Source organism: Ursus americanus, chromosome 19, assembly GCF_024610735.1.
Source record: "Ursus americanus isolate L20-20 chromosome 19, mUrsAme1.1.p, whole genome shotgun sequence".
Lineage (NCBI taxonomy): Eukaryota > Metazoa > Chordata > Mammalia > Carnivora > Ursidae > Ursus > Ursus americanus.
This window is the reverse complement of record NC_142145.1, coordinates 23,115,496-23,137,572: the sequence shown is the minus strand read 5'-3', so window position 1 is coordinate 23,137,572 and position 22,077 is coordinate 23,115,496. Positions and strand designations below refer to the sequence as shown.

Sequence of the window (22,077 nt, the reverse complement as noted above, 5' to 3'; positions counted from 1 at the left end):
GCCCCAGACTCCTTTGGTCCTGGAGCTCCATGAGCAGGTGTGACTGCCGGCTTCTCTTGTCCCCTCTTCTCTTCCGCAGGGGCTGCCCCTTCTGCCTGAGCCCCCTAGAATGGTTCATAACAGCACAGTCACGCACCGCATTCTGCATGGCATGTCTGCTTTGCCCTCTTTTCAGCAAACTCCTAAAGTTCTATTAATACCCACATCCATCCATTGCTCTTCTAGGAGAATCTTTGGATGTGTCGTAACCTCCTTAATTTGGGGGGTTTTGACCTAAGGTGTATCCTTTGTCCTGTCCTTGGGCCCATAAGGATTTTCAGGAGTTGCTCTTTTTTGTTTCAAATCCCATGCCTTAGTGTCCTGGGTCACTTTCACTCGCAGCGATGCTCAGAGGTGGCTGGGTGCCGAGTGTGAGTGTGTCTGTGTGCAGATGAGAACCCGGGGCTGACGGTCACGGCCCCCTTGCCCACCGCAGCCTCCCGATTGCCTTTACTCCACTGCATGCCCTGCTGTCACTGTAAACGCCACCAGAAACTAAACCTTGCAGCCCCTCATTTGTTTCAGTGAGCCTCTGCCGAACAACGGGCAGAACATTGGAGAAGAACCCGATTACCTGGTTTTGTGATCTTCTAACACACTCCCATGTCTGGGCCTCACTTTCCTGATTTTATAAAATGAGAACTTTGGATGAGATTATTAAGGATCTTTCAGTACTAATTATCATGGTAGTAAAAATAATGGGAATAGTAATAATGTCAGCTAACGTTTATGGGGCACTTGCCATGGGTCAGTGCTAAGTATTTTACATTGTCTAGGAAAAAATGCGGTGTTTTTCCTTTATTGTTAGTCAACACTTCCAAAGCCAGATGGGGGGAAGGGGTTTCTTCCACACTGACCGATTCTGTAACACCAGTGGGGTGTCCTACAGTTCAGTTCAATTCTGACACCATCCACCTGGAGCTAGGGTCAGATTGCACAGGTTAAGGGCTCGGTTGCACAAGACCACCCCCGCTCCAGACACCCGGTCCAGGCCAGCTTGTCACCTGTGCTCCTGAACGCTGGTTGTCAGCCAGAAGTTCCCATGTCTCCCTACTTGGGTCCCGTTAAGTCTCTAAGAGCAGCTGACAGAACTCAGGAAACCGGTACGAGATTTCTGCTAGTACAAAGGCTAGTCAAGGGTATGAATGAACAGCCAAATGAAAAAATACCTAGAAGGGGGTCTGGAAGGGTCCTGAACATAGGAGCACCTGTGCCTGTGGAGTTGGCCGTACACCAGCCTCTGACACATGGCTGTGTTCTTGTTCACCAACGTGGAAGTGCTCCGAACCCCATACTTGGGGGATCTTTATGGAAGCTTCATCACGTAGGCACGATCCATCATTAACTCCACTTCTGGCTCCCTTCCCCTCTCTGGAGAACGGGGGTGGGGGGTTGGGGCGGGGGTTGAAAGCTCTAAGCCTCTAATCATGGCCTGGTTTTGCTGGTGACCAGCTCCCATTCAGGACCCCACCAAGAGTTGCCTCATTAGAATAAAAGACGCGCCTGTCACTCAGGAAATTACGAGGGTTTTAAGAGTCCTACATCAGGAATTAGGATCAAAGACCAAATATTAACAGGAACTGGGTGCAGAGACCAGTGTATGTATTTCCTATTATTTCACATGTTTATAGCTCATTTTAAAATTCTTTAATCCGCTCGACAAGCATACAAAATAAGGATTTCTGTGGCTCCATTTTATAGATGTTGAAACTGAGGCACAAGTGAAGTGTAGCAACTCGCTCAAAACCACAGAGCCAGGAAGTGACGGAGCTGGGATTCAAACCCAGGAACACTGGCTCCGGAGTCCCCACTCTTCACCAGCTAGAGGAGAAGACAGAGACTGGGCTTTGGAGTCAAACAGATCTAGTTTGAGGACTGACTGTCACGTACCAGCTGTGTGGCCCCAGCCAGGCTACTTTGGTACACCTGTTTTCCTGTATGTGACATAGGAATTAGACCTGCATCAGGATGTATCGGTTTGCTTGAGATGCCATAACAAAGTATTTCCTCACTGTTCTGGAGGCTACAAGTTCAAGGTCAAGATGTCAGCAGGGTTGGTTTCTCTTGAAGCCTCTCCCTGGGCTTCAAATGGCCATTTGCTGCATTCCCATGTGATCTTTCCTCTGTGCTCGTGCACATCTGTGTCCTAACCTCCTGTTCTTAAAAGGACACAAATCATATCCGGTTAGGACCCACCCAGAAGGACTTAATGACCTCTTTAAAGACCCTGTCTCCAAATACAGTCACATTCTGAGGCACTGGAGGGTTAGGACTTGAACTTATGAATGAGGAGGGAGGAGACACATTTCAGCCCATCACAGGAGAGTTCGTGGATCTTCGAGGACATTGTGTTCTGTAAAGTGCCTGACCTGGTGTAGGCACTCTGTTAATTCAGGGTCCTTCCCCTCTCTGACAGTTCTGACTTCGTATCCATCCCTTTATTCCTGGGTGATGATGAAATGTGATGCTGTTGGCAACAGCCGAGTGAGCACTGAGTGGAATCTGTCTGTTTGGCAGCTATTTCCAGAGTGGAAAAAAAAAAAATCTCTCTCTCATTTTAGATCACTTGTGGCATGGTTTATGTTCCTTGAGTGAACACTGGAGGCCTTGAAGTCTTAGAAAAATATTATGATAAATCACAATCCTTCAAACTTGCATGACATATTTTATACAAGGCTGTTAGCCTGCCTTTCACATGTGAATTTATCCTTCTGCCCCAAGTTAGGCAGCATCCTGTTCCCCTTGCAGTGGAAGAGCTGACGCATTAGCACTTCTCATACAGACAACGAGGACAGGCACCCTTCTGCTGTACCCCCGAAGCTTCCTGTGTTTACTTCTGGCCTCCTCTTCCTTCCTGGGAGCCCACCTTTCCAAAGTCACAGAAGGTAAAGGTGAGCTACCGGAGAGGAGCCAGGAGCGTGGAAACATGACTTGAGTGCTGTTGAGTTCATGGAGATGCCCTAGCATGGTGACGTGGACGTGGAAAGAAAGTAGGAGCCTTTTTAGAGAGAGATGAAGTCCTGGAAAGAAGAACCGAGAATCTATAATGGTCAGAGCAGCTGCTGCTGACCGAGTGCCCGTCAGGTGCCAGGCGCTAAGCAAAGCTCCTTACGTGCACGATCTGCAAACTTTATACCAGCCTGAGAGAAGCTTCAAGGTCCCTCCTCTTCGGACAAGCAGCTGAGGCTCCGAGATGCTGAACAACTCACTTGTAACTCGCAGAGCCAGCAGCCAAAGCCAGGACTGCTTGTCTGCGGACCTGTGCAGAGGAGGAGACCCGCTCGGGCTGCTGCGGGCAAGCCTGGCAGCGTCACAGATGTGGTGACGGGTGGGGGAGCGCAGCTGCCTCCCAAAGCAGATGGGAGTGCCCCGATGCCCAGACCCGAAGTGACATTGCCACTTCAGCTCTCCGGGGAACGGAGGAAAACAAGGCTCAACCTTGGCCTGCAGGTAGAAGTAGCCCTGAAGAGAAGAAAGTTATTCCCTAAGGGCTGGTGCCAAGCTTGATAACTGGAAATGAGAGTGAACCTGGAAAGCAGACGTTTTTTAAACGTGAGCCGAATCAGCTAAAGCCTGAGATAGGAATTTGTCATCTGCTTTTTCCGTGTGGAGTTTGTACCCCGAAGGACTCGATTCCAGAGTTGTTGGTTTGAGTGGGCTCTGAGAGTTTGGTGTTCTATTAAGGGAGGTTGGGGGGAAATGGGGAGAAAAATGTAATCTTAATGTCAAACCACCATTCCTTTATTAATTTTTTTTCTGGTTGTAAAATTATGGTCACAGAAAACAGAGAAAATGATAAAGGAAAAAAAATGTCTCTAATCTACCACTCGCAGATAACCATCAAAATGTGAAAGACTACCCTTCCAGTATCTTTTCCATACAATTTTAAGGTAAAAAGGGGATCGTACCTGGCATCATTAGTAACCTTTGATCACATAGGGCTATATCATGCACGTTTTCCAGTATCTTTAAATGTCCTTCTCACCTTCTCCCCCATTGGGTGATAAACCATAATCTTATTAGTCCTTCCCATTTGGGCATCAGGAGGGTTGAGAGTTCCTTCCCTTGATTAGCTCACCTGGTAGGATATCCCTTTAGGAACCTCCCAACAGCAGAATGGGGTGTCTAGTTTGGGAAATCTATGCTATTTATATACAGCTCACTCTGTTAATAGTCCTTACCTCTAATAATAATTATCTCTATCTAATATCAATGTTCAGTATCTCTAATATCAACCAACAGTGGTCTGAACAGCGTCAGTGTCTGGCATTTATGGCCACGGCACATTCTTTCGTCTCCCTAATAGAAGCAGTTCACATGTGTCACAAACCTTTTGTTCTGGAAATGAATATTAGAGGAAAAGGATTCACCTGGGGATGGTGGGCGCAGCCCAATGTTATTTATATTCATCCACGTATGTATGTGATCTTTACGCACGCACCTGTGTCAGAGCAAAAAGGCAGGTGCCCCAAAGCACCACACTAGGACTAGCAAAGTGCCTGTAGCCATGAGATGTTGTGAAGGAAGTTGACGGCAGAGATGTACTACGAAATGGCCTTTTTACCCCCTTGGGGTCCACACTAGCAGTGTGGCCATTCAGGGGCCGTGCTCTGCCACCTAGGGTGTCACACTAAGGAAGCTTGAGTTTGTACCCCAATCTCCATTAATTCTGGATCTCAGGACATTCTTTTTGCTTACAGAAAAGTCGTATGAATGACCTGGCCATAGGAGCAGGAATTGTGGCTACTTTCAGCTCACCCTTTGGCCTCTTTGTCCTTAATACACACACACACACACGCTTTCTCTCTCTCTCTCTCTCTCTCTCTCTCTCTCTCTTTCTCTCTCTCCATAACCCATGTGTTAGTAGCTGAACATCCAGAGAAGAGGGGACGATGTCCACACTGATGGAGCAAACTTCTATGAATGTATCTAAAAAAGAAAAAGGCTAATGTCCTGTAGCACATGAAAATTACTTGCAAATTCATAAATCAGTGTTGTTTTTTTAACTTTGCTGTTGCCCCAAATTATTATTTGTCAATTTCAGGAGAGTGATATGAGCTGCCACCTGAAAAAAAAAATGTTGGTTGAGTGGGAAGTCCAGTTTGTGACACAAAATCAGACTCTGTTCTTCATCTTTTCACTAGTCATGAGTTCACAGAAGACCCTGGAGGAGCCACTTTCCGTAAAAAAAAACCCTTAAAGCATCCCCTCTCTGACACATGGAACATAGAAAGTGGTGGGGACATGCAATTGGGAGAAATTGGTTGTAATCTCACTCTGTTACCACATCCCTGTGTGGGATTTGGATAAGTCTCCCCACCTTTTTTGGACCTTTATTTCCTCATCTGTAAAAAAGATCACATAGATTTGTAGTTTTTAACTTGGGTCTGAAAAGTGCTTTGCTGTTCTGTAGACAATTGATTTGAACTTACTTTAAAGTATATTTTTAATTTCTTTTAAGAATTATAACCAAAAACACCCCGCCCCACACTCAAATGGGTTGTTTCTCAAATTTTAACATATTGAAACTCTCAATGTGTTAATCTTATTTTTAGCTCATCTGAAAGTTTATTCTGACATCTTTTTTAAACTTAAAAATAACTTGAGGTTGTCAGTGTGAACTATTTAAAAAAAAGCTGCTACACATTTGCCCGAACTTCTCTCTGGGACTCTGGATTTTCTCAATAATATACAATTAAAATTTAGCAATACACTGGATAAGTATTAACATATTAATCAAGTTCAGTGTTCTCACTGATTGTCTTTATAATTAAATGGTTAGAATTTTACTAAAAATGGAGTAAATTAAACAGCATAGTCCAGTGTCTGTCTGTCCTCTAAGTGTTCCGTAATTACTAGCAGTTCTCCACTCTGTGTATTTGGTTTCCTGTTAAATTTGTTTTTAATATTCTAATTAATATATTAAAATATTAATATTTTAATATTTGATATTCTGCAACACTACCTCTGAGAACCCTTCAGACTTGATATTCTATATAAATAACATTTTTACATGTAAAACAAAATATATTCGTGACCCTCCAGACATAATAGTATATGCTAACGACCATTAATGACTTTAGTAAAAGGCAGAGGATTAAAATAATAAAATAAGTAAATGATAACCATTATAGAAGAAATGTAAGCAGTATCCTAATTAATGAGTTTACTAATTACTTTTCCCGCTGTTTGGCTGCTGTTTGGCCATCAGCTGAAACACACTATTGTGTATTTGGGAGAAGACTGGAAAGTTAGCCTACGCACCAGAAGAATTCTACCCCAGGGCACTTTAGGGAATAAGTTTCGGGTGATTGCTCAATTCATCATTCTAAATTAAATTACTAAGAATGACTCCAGACTTGGTTTAGAAAAACTTTGCTGGTATACACATTTCGCCTTCCTTCCTTTATTTTATAAAAAAAACACCCAACACATTTAGCGAAGAAAAGCTTCAAGAAATTGCCTAAACCCAAGTAGTCAGGATTATCGGGAAGTTGTTTTCAGGAGCACATTTACCCTGTAATGTAAATACAGTGAAGCATTGTGTAGAATGCCTTTTTAAGGCTGGGGTCCCTGGGCAGGACAGATGGCCGTCATTTGATTACCGTTTCTTCTTTTTCAGGAGTCAGATGGTGCTGGGTATCTAACATAGCATGGATTGTTGTAATGGATTCAACATACAGCACTCAAAATTCCAGTAGGCTCTCTTGACTAACACTGCCAGGGGTAATCAGTCAGTCTCAGTCCACCCTTTGCCTTGGGAAAGGGGGTGTCGGCTCATTCTTTTTTTTATGCTGAATAATATTCCACTGTGCGGATGTACCAGTTTATCCACTTACTTACTGAAGGATGACTTGGTTCCTTCCAGATTTTGGCAGCTTGAATAAGCTGCTGTAAACATCCATGCACAGGTTTTTGTGTGACTGTCAGTTTTCAACTCCTTGGGATAAATACCAGGAAGCAGGATTGCTGGATCACAGGATAGGAATATGTTGAGTTTTGTAAGAAACTACCAAACCGTCTTCCCAAGTGGCCGTACTGTTACGCATTGCCACCGGCAATGCAGGGGAGTTCCTGTTGCTCCACGTCCTCTCCAGCATTTGGTGTCGTCAGTGTTCCAGATTTTGGCCATTCTATTGAGTGTATAGTGGTTGTTTTAATTTGTGTTTCCCTAACAGCAGATGATGTGGAACATCCTTTCATATGCTTATTTGTCATCTGTGTACATTCTTTGGTGAGGTGTCTGTTAATGTCTTTGGGCCATTTTTTAATCAGGTCATTCACCAATGTGTCTTTTGCAAGTATTTTCTTCCAGTCTGCGGCTTACCATATTCTCCTGAGGCATCGGGATTTTAAATGGGTTCTAATGTGCAACTGAGTTTGAGAATCAGTGGGTTAAGATGTCAAGGGCACCTGAAGAAGGTGAGGATGACAGTGGGGTGGGCGGCAAGGGAAAAGCCCAGTCACTGACAAGGGGCACAGACTCTCCAAAGCTGGTTCCCAGGCCACTGTCACAGAGGTGCCCTCTTTCCTTCCCAGAAGCAGGACTTGAGACGGGGTCTTTCCCTGCATCTCTGGAGCTGGGACCAGGGGCCTGCAAATAAGTAGGTGGCTTCTTGGTCTTTCTACTTTTAATCAACACAAGCCATGGGTTTTTTTAAAAAAAAAGTTCAAAAGAAACCTATATTGAAAAGCTGTCATCTTCTGTCTCATTCCTGACCCCGAACTTTCAAACATTGCTCTTTTTAGTTGTCATTGTTGGTTAGTTCCGTATCTCTAAATAATACCCTTTACCCACTTTTCCTGTGGTTCCTTGTTGCTAGTATGGCTCATTTTACTGCTGTTGTTTAAGAAAAAAGGAACAAGAGAGAGGAGTAATGTAAGTAGGGCCGGCAAATCTGCTTGCATTAAACAATCTGATATTATGTTACACATTTATTTTTTTGGTGAACCCTTAATACCTTCCTCATTACAAAGAAGCGTGGTGGTCAGTGGTGGTCAGCATCTTTATTTGATTTTGATAGTAATCATCATTTCTAAAAAGAGCTCATATTTATTATCCTTTAACTTCAAGTGCTTCTATTCATTACCTGTCCTTTCTCTTTCCATTGGCTTTCAGCAGGATCTCTCAGTTTAGGATGAGAAAATTCTATTTCTTCTGCCTTCCTTCCTTCTCCCCTTCCACCTCCCTGACAACCTCTCTACCGAATCTTTTCTTTTACGTGTCCAAGTTGAGGACATCTGTCTTGTTTGTGGCATGTTTACTTGTAGATTGATTCTAAAAGTTGAAAACTAATGAATAGCATTTACATTATGAATTTGTAAAAACAAACCAAAACCCAAACCAAAACCAAACACCTGTCCTAACTCGTCCCATCCTTTATTCACTATTACACCTCCACAATGTCCTCTCAGAACTTGTGGCTGAGGAAAGATTTGAAGGCTTAGACACATAGGGTTTAAAGAAAAGGGTGGGAAGGGGAGGGAGGCAGGAACTGCCTACTTTTCTACACACAGACACGCTCCCGTTTCATATGCAAACTTTCAAGTAATTCCACAGTTTGGGTCCCTCCCACCTGGCTTGTGGACCACAACCTGGGCCCTCTCCAGGGGTCTGGGGAGCCTCCTTCTCATCTGCCCCTCCCTGCTCCTGCCCTCCACCCTCACTGTGCGTCCTGGGCTGAGACTCCCAAATTCCCAACCTTTCAGAAACGTCTTCCAGTTGTTCCCTTCCTATTCCCTTCATTGTTACGGTTTATGTTGATTTAAAGACCCCCTTACTATCATTTTAATGCTTTCCAAGTGGGAGGGGAGGTGCATGCCTGATTGGTCCACATCTTAGGACAACACCTGAGTTGCCTCCCTCTCTCTCTGCAGCTACCACCGGCAGGACGTGAGTGCCAGAAGCTTTGGGATTTGTGCACTGGATAGGAGACCTTGCTTAGATAACTTTGCACTTGGGTGGAGGGAAGAGCAGAATATGATAGTGTAAAACAATGTCCACGTTTGGTTGCCTTGGTAACCCTCCCACTGTAAATCCCACCTGGGGAGGTTGAGGGAGAAGAGGAGAGCTGCTGTCAGCTGGTCTGGTGGGGGGATTGATGAGGTGGGAGAAGGGAAGGTAATCACCCGATTGGAACCGCTCAGGAGCTAGGATCAGCTAGGTGGCTGGGAACAAAGTGACATCTGTCACTGGTATCCAGAGGGCCCCAGACTTGTTCAGTCATGCAAGCAAAAGACCTGGGAGTTGTTTGAGCAGGGAGAACAGACAGCAGCGCTTTTGGGGGTGGGGTGCTCCTCTAATTACATTATCCTTCACCCCACTGCTCAGTAGGGCCCCTTGACCATCTCTTCTCCTTTTTCTCAGCAGCCCAAGAAATGACCTCCATGGTGTCATTTTTAAGGTGCCAGGAACCGTTCCCCCAAATAGAGTGATGCCCAACCTTTCCCAGCCAGGGCCCAAGTTCATATTCCATGGTTAGAGACAAGGCCTAAAACAGATCTCCTGGTGGGAGGTGCTAACGGGAAAGAGTATGAATGTCTGAAAAGCAGAGAGGACACTGCAGAGAAAGAAAAAGAACAAAAAATGACCTCAGGTAGATGTTTCTTCACCCTTTGCCTAAGACGGGCTGTTCCCCCATCTTGTCACCCACTTGCACCCCCGTCCTCTCTTCTAAACTCCCAAGTGGCCCTTCTGAGGGGATACTGTTCCGAGTTGCAGGGGAGGGTAAGGGATGGGGTGTGGATTAGCAGAGGAGAGCCATCTGAGGGAAGTTGGGGGCAGTGGGAGAGAAGGGCAGGAAGGGTGTGGCCGGGAAAGAGTGGGAGGGATGAATGACAGAAGGTAGGATGTGGCAAAAACCCACAGAGCTGGAAGGTGAGATGCTTTCTGCTGAACCCTGAAAGCTGTGGGAGTAAAGACAAGGGATAGATGCCAATTCAGAATGGCCCCAGAATGTGGCAGAGCCATAAGCTTTGGGTCGGCAGAGACTTTGCTGTGTTGGGGTGGGAGGAGGGGTGGGCCTGGGAGAATCCACGCCGGATCTGGCTCTCGTGTGGTGACTAAACACTACATAGAGATTCCTGACATGAGCAGCAGCAGCCAGTTCTCCTTTGTGGGTTTTCCTACAACAAACCCATTAATCTGATTGCTGTCTCTGGTCCCAGACGGAAGCAGAAGGAGGTCCAAGGCAATCCCTCGTCAAGGGGCACAGGGCAAGCTAATGGCAGTTGAGCGGTGTCACTTGGCACACCAGCCCCATAGTCTGATTGCCAGGACAGCTCATAGCAAGTGTCCTGGGCATTCGGTTCACTCGGGCAGCATGGCCTAATGGTCAGAGCGTGGAGTCTGGAGGCGCACTGCTGGGGTTTGAAGCCCAGGTCTGCCACTTCCAGCTGGGTACGCTTGGCTGGGTTCCTCCACTATCAGTCTGTGTTCCATTCCCGGCTTGTAAGATGCGTCCCACTCCTGCCCTGTGAAGTTAAATGGCGTAAAGCACGTTGTTACCTGTTATTACGTAGCGTTGTTATTAGTTAGGGTGGTTGTTGGTCAGTGTTGCTGTTACTCAGGAAGGGCTAACATCTGTGATGGTTACTTCAGCAATCCCTCGTACGCTGCTTTTGCCTTCCGTACTACCTTCAGGGCTGTTGGTTTTAATTCTCTCAAAAGCCCCGTGGGATAAACATAGGAGGCCTAGTATTCTGGTTAACAGGGGAGGAAACTGAGGCTCAAGGTCACTTCATCTGTAGGTGGCAGAGGTCAGATGTGAACCCAGAGTTCTGTTCCTAAGCCAGAGGTTCTCTGCTCCACGGCTCCTTCCCAGCTCCTTCTCCCAGAGATCTCATTCCCCCAACCAAGGGCAAGGCAGTCCCTGAAGCCTCCCTCTGTGGGAGACTCTGCCTTGTTCCAGGAAGTTCCAACAAATCTCAGGAGGCTCTTCATAAAAAATTGATGAGAGGGCTGCAGGGATCGTTTACCCATGGCTGTTTGCTGATGGCCAGTGTGCCTTGCTCTGCTCTGCACCTGTGTCCTCTGCACCTGGGAGCACACCTGGAGCTGGCTGGCCAGAGTGAGGTCCCCCTGGGAGCAGGGAGTGGAGGAGGGTGGGCTGCCTCAATGAGGCCTGAGCCCACCAGCCCAGCTTGGACCAGCCGAGCATGGACAAGGTGGAACCGTGGGCCGTGGGTTTGTGTGTGGGGTGTCAGAGCACCTGCAGGGGACCTCCCTCCCGGGCGTGAGGCTGCTTCAGACCAGGGGCTGCTTCCTCCTCATCACGCTGTGTAGCCTCCTCTTCCACCCCGGCCTCATCTCCCCCCATGCCTCCTGTGGGCCAGCAGATCCCTCCTCCCCGACCGTCTCTTTTCCTCCAGCATCACACACTTCTCAGGGCTTTTCATGGCTCTGACACCACCCGTTCTCTGCATCTCCCCCCTTCACCTCCTGGGGAGCCTCTATACTGCTGCAAGTCTCTGTGTAAACATCATTTCCCCAGAGTAATTGTCTCCTTGTCCCCTCGGGCTCCTGGCATCCTGCACTTCCCCCTCATACATTTATCACAGTTCTGATCACGCACAGGCGCTGTGTGTGCCATTATTTGTGTCACATCTGCCCCTCTGCCCCTGGACTGTGAGTTGCATGGGGCCCCTGCAGCCCCACTGCCTGGTACACAGCGAGGCTCAGTAAATATTACATGAAAGTATTAAATATTAAATAATACTACATGCAAATACTTTGGACAGTGGAAAGTTGCTTTGCAGATGAGTTTTCATCTTGATTTTATTGCTATCCATGGGGCGACCAAACAATAAAAGAGCTGTCTACAGCAGCTGAGTCTTCCAGAAGAATCGGGCTAAACAGTTTATAAGGAGATGTCTCAGCTGCACGTTCTTTTCGGTGTGGCTGTTGTTAGAGAAGGGAGGTAGGCAAGTGAGCCCGAGGAGGTGGCCCGTACCCGGTCTCAGTAAACAACCTGTATTTAGCATCCTGAGTTTGTCAGGGATGATCTGAAAGCTTGGGAAAAACAGCAAGAGATGAGCGCCCGAGGGAACGGTGTGCAGTCGCTCTCGGGATTTATTTTTGCTGAAGCTAGGCTGTTCCCACCGTGTCGATGATGCCCTGCCGTGGGTGATGCCCAGGGGAATGTGCGCTTACCAGGATTCTGCCAGCAAAATCCCTCCTCTGATCCCACTTTCTCTCCGTTAAGCTGGACGCTCTCCAGCGCTCCTAGGAAATCTGCTTGCTGCCTCCGCAGCTCTGCTCAGCCTCCCCCGACCTCACCGTCCCTGCACCCTTGCCGCAGTCCTGAGGGCTGCCCCACCGTAGTCGGGAGGCCCAGCCTGGCCTGCGGGGGTTGTACCATTCCACATAAACACCCTGCTCGTGTCCTGGGGAGCTGGCCATGTTTCTACCAGCAGGTCACACTCTCCAGGGGCACGCGCCTTTATGGATCACTTCTGCCAAGCATCTCTTTTTTCCACCGTCAAGTCCCTAGCCCCATTCCCTCCCCCTGCCCTCGCTGGTTCATCAACTGTTTCCTTAGCACCTACTGTAGGCCAGGACCTATATAGGGCAGGGCTATACAGGGGACCCAGGCACTAGGCTCTTGCCCTCGGAATTCCCAGTCCAGGGGGAAGGAAGACTCACAGAGAGGTAGAACCCCATGGGACAGCTGCTGGAGGCATATGCCTTGTGCTCCTTGAGCTCAGAGATGGGGAAGTTCGCTCCGAGCGGGGCAGGGTGACATTTGAGCACGTGTAGGGTTGTTCCGGGAACACAGTGACGATAGTGTCATCAGCAGATGGGCCACATGTGCCTGGGATGGGGTGACTCAGGGATGATCACCCCAGTCTGCAGTGTGGGGTGCGGTTTATGGAAAGCAGTTGGACAGAAGTGGAAAGACAGTTGGAGGTCTGATGTGAGACTGTGCGAGGTGCTTGGGTTTAGTCTCTGGGCAGTGGAGAGCTGTTAAAAAAATATTTTAAACCAGGGGACTAAAGCGATCAGATGTATTTTAGAATATTGGAAGCAGAAAGGGGATGGGTAGGGGGGAGCACAGGGAGTGGCTGGAGGAGCAGCTGGGAGCCGCTGGGACTTCATCCCTTTGTTCACTCTGAGTGGACTCCGTGAGGGGTGCTGCAGGGCCCTCCGCCCCAGAGAAGCACTAGCGGAAGGCACTCAACACCCTGCCACCGCAGCGGCAGGGCACAGAATCCGGATGCGTAGGGACATCCAGAACCTAAACTCAGGCAGTATGGACGAAGAGAGGTGATAGATTGTAATATTTCTCAGACAGGGTCCTACTTCCCTCCCATATCACCTTCACCTGTCACGGCCCTCCCCATGCTTCCCCCGGAGGTGGCCTCCTTGGAGGTGTTGGAGGTGGCTGGAAAGACAAAGAGCACGTCCAGGCTGAGAGAGCATCCTGAACACAGGCACAGGGGATGAGAGGTCATCGAGGTTTTCCCAGTCCCAACTACCTTCTCCAGCAGCCCAGGAAAGATCAGAGCAGATCTGCGCTCCTCGGAGCCGGTGTGGGCATAGCGTTGAAGCCGGCGCTCAGTCCCTTTCTGTGGTTGTGTCGGAGAGAGAGCACACTGATCCACGAGTCAAAGAGCTCACTATCAAAGTCAGTGTTTTTTCTGCTTTTTGTTTTGTTTCAAAGAAATATACTTGCCTTATAAAACTAAACAGAGGGCAGGGTGTGGGGGGCTAGGCGTTGGCCCGAGACCCTCCACCTCCTTTCCCGATGACCAGAACTCGCGCAGGGGCACTTGGCTCAATCCTGCTGAAATCCTTGCCTTGTATTTCTCTCCAGACTTCTGAGGCCAGGCCTCTTGAGTTGTCCCAAGACCCTCTGTCTGCCTATACTTGGGATTCTAATTTGCAATTTAGGTGGTTGAAACAGATTCAGAACTGAAACCAATTTACATTGCTGCTTGGAAAAAGAAAATGATTTTGTCATTGGTAAAATAAAGCTTTGCTTTAAAAGCAACCTTCTTCCCATCCAGAAGGTTCTCACTGGAAGGTAGGGGTTCTGTCCCCTCCTACCAGCTGGGGTGAGCATCACATCACTGAGCTTACTCCAAGTGAGAGAGGGACCAGTGCTGAAGGAGGCCACTCGCCCACGTTGCCTGGATTCGGCCACCTCTTCTTACTATCCGGCCTTTACCTTCCCCCTCGTGTTCTGGAGGGCAGCTCTGCCCGTGATGCATCTCTAGTCAACTGCCTTCCCTTTCCATTGAGCCCCAATTTTCCCTGGCCCCTTGACATTGGGATGAAGGCAGTATCTAGCAGGTAGCCTTCCGCCTAGCAGGTGGCTTGGAGGCGGGGTCTACGTATGAGCTTGGTGGTGGCGGTGACCCTCTCCAGGCAGCCCCCTGCCCAGACCCGTTGACTGCCCTCTCGTTTCTGGCACACGCGAGCTCTAGGTCACAACAAGAAGACAGAGCCTGGTTTGTGCTATTTCATTTTAAAACCCAGTAAATCCTGAAGTTTGTTTATCTGAAGTGTGCGGGGAAGGGAGCAGCAAAGGAATGCGGGAGTGCGTCACTGTCCAGCTCATTGCTGAGCACACGCTCCCGCTGCGTTGGCCGCAGTGCCAGCCCTGGTTGGGTTTCCAGCCGACTGCACTGTGCAGGTAAAATCCAGTTCGCGCCCCAGGACTCCCTGTACCTGGGAGAGCTGTGGAGCTCTTGGCTGCCGACCAGGATGACATTTGTCCAGCTAATGCACGGTGTTGTGTTGGTCATGCTGCCGCTGTTGTCAAGGTTCCTGCATTTTCTGCACTGAGGACTTTATTGATGTGTGTGTCTAAGGCTTCCAGGCAGTGAGGTTGTCTCCATGTGCCAAGTGCTGACAGCAGCCGAGCAACAAAGAAGGAAAGCAGGTGACCGCCTCTGGGAGTGGGGCTTGGGGTCCCTCTTTCTTCCCTTTACTCCTCCCCTTTCTCTCCTCATTCCTCCTCCCTGACCTCCTTCACTTTCTCCCTAGTTCCTCTTTTTAACCCTGTTGCCCCAACTAGGGCCCACACCTTGAAGCACCAGGGTTCTGAGTACTCGGTTTCTCACTGATGTATATGAGCATAAAACCATCCACATCCCCGTGATTATTCACTGCTTTGGTTATACCTGAAGGGACAGCAGCGTCTCTGACTCCTGGCCCTGGGGGCCCAGCTATCCTCAGACTAAAATGAAATTGGAACTTTCCTTATGCGTCACACACTGGCTCGCTGCTACAGAGGCTGGGCACCGTGCTAGGCACTGGCCCGGCACAGCCTCAGTGGGGACACAGACCGATTCACAATCCCCTGCCCCTCCTTCTTCCTCCCTCTGGGCAGCCTGGCTCCCAGCTCTGCTGTCAGTGAAGGGAGAGGATTCCAGTTTGGAGAGCTGGTAGCGGCTGCCACATGGTCCATATGTGACTTTTATTTCCCTGATACACAGTAATTACTTCATTTGAGGAGGGAGAGCTGCTATTTCCCAGTTGGCCATTCCTTGTCGTGCATAGCTCTTTGCCGGCTAGGTCAGTTCGATGGAGGGAGGCTGGGCAGTCCTTCACGAGGTCATCCTGATGATCTTGGAAGAGTCCTTTCCCTTTTCTGGGTCTCAGTCTTCTTATCTGGCAGGGAAGGGAGCGTTGGTTCCTACTGTAATCAGTAGGACTGACCGGGCACGGATCCACACGCCAAGGTGAGGATGGCTGCCTTTATCCAGATGAAATGAAAAGCAGCCAAGCGTGCATATGCCAGCTGGGGGGAAGCCTGGTGTCGCCATCAAGGCTCCTGTCCTTTGCCTTGTTTAAGAGCCCCGGATGGGGGAGGGGCAGGTTCATGGGTCCGCTGCCCACCTCCGTGCTTCCCCCTCTTCTGCGGTCTCTGTTGCTTTCTTTTCCGTCCATGCTGCTCTCCCCTCCAGGCGCTGGGGCCCTCTGTCGTCTTCTCCAGGGAGCTGATAATCTGAAGGCTGATCACTACCTGACCTCCCCTTTCCATGCCCAGTGGGGTTTGATGGCCTCCCATGGGATCCTGACCGTCAAGACGTGAGGCTTATCTGTGTGTGGAATCCCTTACAGGCTTGCAGGGGATTCAGCGTTCCTCAGAGACCAGTGACACTCCCTGGTGTCCCTCCTAAAGCAAGCACCCAACAGCACATGTTTCTTCTCCAGTAGGTCCTGTTGCTACAATGGGGTCTCTGTGGCATGTGGTCCTGACTCTGAGGCTCTAATCACCTTTCAGGGAAGGAGGTAATCACAAGGAGAGCAGAAGAGAGGGCATTGGACACATGGCAACAGAGTGCAGTAAGTTAGAGCAAATGGCGTTGCCATAATGAACTTGGCGAGGCACTTGGTGAGTGTCTTAGTCTGTTCGGGCTATTCTACCATAGACTGGGTGGCTTGTAAATAACAGAAATTTATTTCCCATGGTTCTGGAGGCTGGAAGTCCAAGATCAGGGTGCCAGCGTGATTGGGTCCTGATAAGGACCGCTGACTTCTCACTGTGTCCTCCCATGGTGGAAGGGACAAGAGAGCTCTCTGGGGTCTCTTTCATAAGGGCGCTAATACCATTCATAAGGGCTCCATCCTTATGACGTGATCACCTCCTGAAGGCCCCACCTCCTACTACCATCACATTGGGGATTAGGATTTCAGCATCTGGATTGATGGGGGGCACAGGGGGGAATGGATATATTCAGTCCATTTCTGTGATTCATTGTAGATTCATTGCTAGATGCTCCATTCTGGGCTGGATGTCGCCGTGTGTGCTGGGTCGTAAGAGAAGATAGGAATAATTCAGCCTAAAGTTCCCGCTCCCTGCCTCTGTCAAAAAAGCCAAAATACCAAGACTTAAAACACGTGTGCAATAGTTGGTGGGCTAATATTTCTTCGCACGTGGGTTGTTCCCACTTCACAGACTTGAAACTCCTCCTGGATCGCGCACAGGCAGCTGCAGGACTAGAACTCAGGTCCCATGGCTTTCCTCCTCAGCTGTGACAGCCCCGTGTGGTCACCTGAGCTGTCAAAATACTTCTGCTTCTGCCACTTGTGAACAGGGAGATGCAGTCGCCGGGAGAGGAAACTTTTTTCTGCTCTACAAATGATTTCTTTGTACCTCCGAGCACAAGCCCGGTAAATGATTAGCCTCTATGAGAACAGTAGGCGGTGGCCATGTGTGTACATTTGCTGGGTAGTGGGCCAGGGGCCTGGGTGAGAAGCAAGCCTTGGAAAGAAGTAAAGAGCTGTCAGATTTAAAGGGACTGAATGCAGGATTTGAATCAGACAAGACTTGTGAAATTCTCATGTCTGGTTGGCATCTCTCATGGGGAGGGAGGAGTGAGCATTACAAATTTACTTTTGTAAACGATGGTCTGGAGGGTGGGACTTTATGCTGCCCAGATGTTATGATTTGTAATTGAGTAGGTTAGGAGTTAGGTACTGGGCTGTAGTGATGAAGAGGATGGAGTCCCTGCCCTCACGAAGCTTCCAGTCAAACATGGAAGACAAGTAAAGCAGAAATAGAATGGAAGAAAAGTGACGGGAGGAGGGATCAAGGGGACACAGCCTGATAAGCTAGTCTGGGGGAGTGAAAGGAGCATCGGGGAAGCCTTCCTGGATGAAGAGGCACTTAAACGTAGACCCAGAGGATGAGTCAGAATTAGCCAGGGAAAGAGAGGGACCAAGGCCAAGCAATGGCAGCACGAGGTCAGAGAGAGCCGTGCATGCTGTGAATGTACATAGTGTCTGCTCCGAGAGCCAGCTCCAGGCAACTGGCAGAGGCTCTCGGGGATGCCGGTTTCCCTGGCTCGTCGGGAAAGAGGGGATCACTGACTGCCAGCATCTGTCATAGGTGCAAAATGGGTTGATAGTAATACATAGGATACGTATTTGCCATTTCTGATCTAAAAGCAGCATAACTTCATGCTGAATCTAAAAGCAGCATAACTTCATGCTGAATCCTTTAGCTACAAACCAGGGATCTTTCAGCATCCTGTCATGGGCCCGCCCTGCCCTGCAAGGAGGGAGTAAGTAGTCCCGTGTATGGACCCAAGAGCTGGGTAGGTAAGGTGAGGTCTGAACAGGGAGTTCCTCAAGGACCAGCAGCTTTGTGCTTTCCCACGATGGCTTATTAAATCTTGCCTCACGGAGAGTAATCTCCAAATTCAGAGAAGGCACAGTGGCCTGTGGGCACCGTGCGGCGGGTGCTGAAGCAAATGTGGAAGAAATTAGAGATGCAGACACCGCTTTAGAGAAGCTTAGCCCCTGGCTGGGATGTCTGCCCTTCAGAACAGTCCGAACAAAGCAAGCCCCAAGTGGGGCCTCACCTTATTTAGGCACTGAAGTCATAACTGCCCTGATTTAGATTTTGAAAGAAGTCTTCAGCTGTCCCAGGTTTCTTTCCTTAAAAAAAAAAAAAAAGAAAGAAAGAAACAACTAAGAAGTTTTCCTTTGAATCCACGAAGGTCAAGTGTAGGAGTCGTGTAAATCCAGAAGGGTTAAACGGTGGCATGCACACACTTGTGATCCGTCCTCAAGTTAGACTCCCGGCCTCCGCAGCCAGTGCCACCCCCGTGGTGACCAGCACCCACACTTCGCACGTGGGGACCCACATTGCTCCCCTCCCCAGCTTTGAGCGGACGTGGGCATGGCGCTCCGGTGAGGCTGCCAGAATTTCTCTCCATGCTCTGTCGGTTTCGTTGGGAGGCCTGCAAAGTCTTTGTTCTCCCTGGCTGGTTATGTAATAATTTTCAAGAGAAAAGGCAGAGCAAAGACAACTCTATGCTCCTGCACTTGGCATCTGGGGGAGGAGGTGACAACCCCAAGGTCTGATGTTCCCTTTGCTAACTTTTCTCTTCCAGCCCTCGGTAGCTCTCCTCTTGCTCCCTCTCAGAGATATGAAGACAGAACAGGTTCCCCCTCCTGTTTCTTTTTTTTTTTTTTTAAAGATTCCATTCATTTATTCGACAGAGAAAGACAGCCAGCGAGAGAGGGAACACAAGCAGGGGGAGTGGGAGAGGAAGAAGCAGGCCCACAGAGGAAGAGCCTGATGTGGGACTCGATCCCGCAATGCCGGGATCACGCCCTGAGCCGAAGGCAGACGCCCAACGACTGCGCCACCCAGGCGCCCCTCCCCTCCTGTTTCTTACTCAGCATCCACACCCGTGTGTTCTTGAGGAAACCGTATAAGGGAAGCAAGCCAGGGTGGGTGGCATCACCGCCTCGCAGGAACATTCAGACCTTTGCACATCCCAGGGGAGGATTCTCACCGGGGCCTGCTCCCCTGCCTGACACATATTTCTAGTGATGCATTTGGCTCGGCTGGGAGGCTGTCCTGCCGGCTGGTGTGCAAAGACACGTCTCAGGCCCTCGGCGGGCGGTGGTGCTGGGAGCGGGAGAGGCACGGGGTAGGAAATGCAGCCTGAGTCGGTATCACGGGCCGCGGCGTTTGCAGCGGCTGTCTGCCCATGCACCCGGGCTTCCACAGAGAGGAGAGGCCTCCAGGGCACGGGCAGCTCACTTTGCATGAACTCCTGCAGCTGCCTCACTGCCTGGGTGGAGGGAGTGGGACTTCACTTCAAAACCTGGAAGGCCAGGAAGAGTTGTTTCTCCTAACTCCTAGGAGCATTGCTGCTGCTGCCACCGAGGGTGAGACCCATCTGTGCTCAAAATCAGAGATGACACAGTGCGGACTGCCTCAGGACCGGCCCTTCCTTCCTCGGCAAGGAAATGCCTTCTAGCCGTTGTGCTCTTTTGGGGCCATGGGGCATCCTGCTTGAACCCCACCTTTACCCCCCACCTCTCCTTGGAGGGATTAAAAAGAGTTCTGAACTGGGCTTCAGGGACCCATTTTTAATTTCTCTTTCCATTCAGGTTATATTTTGTCATAACAAATCTTCCTGCAAGTGTGTAGGCATTCCTGTGTCAACTGGTATTTATTTCTTGAGTCCCTATGGTCTGTCGGACACAGGACAAGACCCTGAGGCTATATCCATGAAAAAAGAGAGGTGAAGTTACCCCCCTCCCCAAGGCTGTCTTGGGCTCTGGAATATGATGAGATCCAAGCCAGGTAAGGCCCAGGACCCCTGGCCCAAGAATTCTCAAAGTCAAAGGCCAAGACTGTGTCTTCTCCATCTTGGAAACGTTAAGAACTGCAGATCTCCAGGTTTCTCCTGGGGCATCGGTGATTTGTTGCCGTATAACAACACCCTAAAATTTAGCTCCTTGTCACACAGTTTCTGTGGTCAGGACGCTGGGCACAGTTTAGCCGGGTGTCTGTGACATAAGATCTCTTCTGAGAATTCATCAGGCTGTGGCCAGGGCTGTCGTCTTCTCATGGCTCACCTCAGGGAAGGTCTGCTTCCAAGCTTGTTCCTGTGGTGGCCAGTGGGCCTCAGAACATCCCTTTGCAAGAACTCACGTGGAGGGCGCCTCGGTGGCTCAGTCGGTTAAGCGTCTTCCTTCGGCTCAGGTCATGATCCCAGGGTCCTGGGAACGAGTGCCACATGAGGCTCCCTGCTCTGTAGGGAGTCTGCTTCTCCCTCTGCCCCTCCTCCCACTGGTTCTCTCCATCTTTCTCTCAAATAAATAAAATCTTAAAAAAAACAACAACAACTCACTTGAGGTCCCCCTAGAGCTGCCTCATGACACGGCCACTGGCTTCTCTTTGAGTGATCACTCAATATGGAAGCCACAGTCTCTTTATAACTTCATCTGAGAATGGACATCTCAGGAAGTCCAGCGCACTCTTAAGAGGAGGGGATTACTCAGGACCTGAAGCCAGGAGGGTGGGGGTCATTGGTAGCCAACTTAGAAGCTGTCTTGCACACCCTCCGAGAGCCTTCTCTGACTGACCTGTCCTCTGTCGGCGACGTCCTAACTCCCGCACTTGCTGTGGGAATCATGAAGTTAGCCCCCGCGTCTCTTCATCGTGTCTGTAATTGTATTGCTCTGGTTCCCCTTCCTCAGTAGGACTACAGACTCCCTGAGGTCAGGAGCCCTGTGCTCTGCACCTCTTTATCTCCCACCCCAACCAACCACGCACCTGGCAAGTTACCATCAGACGATCTCCCCTTCCGGTAAAAGGAAAAGAAGATGGTAAAGATGTCTCAGACAACAACAGAGCTTAGCGACCTCACTTGGCAGGAACGCTGGAGGTGGGCATTTCCAGGTTTGGCCACTGGGCAATGTCAGCAAGTCCGTCGTGCCCTGCCCCTTATCTGCCAGCTCTCCTCTGCTGGCCTTTGTCCCCAGGCTTGTCCCTGTGTGGTTTCAAAGAGGCTGGGATATCACCAACATCACGTTCTCCCACAACTGCGTCCAAAGACGGAGTGGTGTTTCTTCTTGGGAAGGAAGACTTTTCCTGAGCGCCCTCCCCCGCAGCCCGATTTCCTTTAAGTCTTACTGTCCAAAACTGGATCGTATAACCACCCCTAGGCCAACCGCTGCCAAAGGGGGACTGGGTGACCACGACTTGGACTCAAGGCCCTCAACAGGGATGGGTGTGGGATATCCCCTTGCCTTATGGGGTTTTGGAAATGTGTGAGGCTGTCTCAGGAACCAGGAATGCTATTGGCATTTCGTGAGTAGGGAGCAGGGTTGCTAAACTTTTGGCCACAGCGCACCACACAGCCCCATAGAACAACCCTTCTGCTCCGATGCCTGAAATGGCTGCTTTAGCCCCATGGTTCTCAGTCAGGAGTGACTGCGTGCCTCCCCCACAGTGGTCGTTTCAATGTGTGAAGACATTTGGGTTGTCACAACTCGGGGGTGCTCTGACATCTGGTGGGTCGAGTCTAGGGGTGCTACTGAATGTCCTGTAGTGCGTACGTCAGCCCCACAGCCGAGAATGACCTGGCTCACGATGTCGGTCACGTTGGGGCTGAGGGACCCTAGTTTAGAAACATTGTGGGTTATCCGTGGTCGGGCTCAGCAGCCTAATGGCTGACCCAGACCTGGCTGCTGTTCATCCGGAGGGAGTGGCAGTGGTTCCTGGGCAGGTGGCCCGTGTCGGCTCCAGGACCTTGTGTCAGGTAGCTGGGAGAATGCTC

General features: G+C 49.7%; 1 protein-coding gene across 2 annotated transcripts in view; it reads left to right on the top strand.

Annotated features, from left to right (window-relative positions):
- MAPK4 (mitogen-activated protein kinase 4) overlaps window positions 1-22,077 on the top strand; it is a 141,898-nt gene that overhangs the window by 63,628 nt on the left and 56,193 nt on the right. Inside the window, exon 1 of one of the 2 annotated variants that reach the window (XM_045790113.2) lies at window positions 14,707-14,924. The exons of the other annotated variant lie outside the window; for it this stretch is intronic. The gene's annotated coding sequence lies outside the window, so the exon portion shown is untranslated. Of the gene's footprint in view, window positions 1-14,706; window positions 14,925-22,077 lie in introns of those variants that run through there. 2 annotated transcript variants of the gene reach the window in all.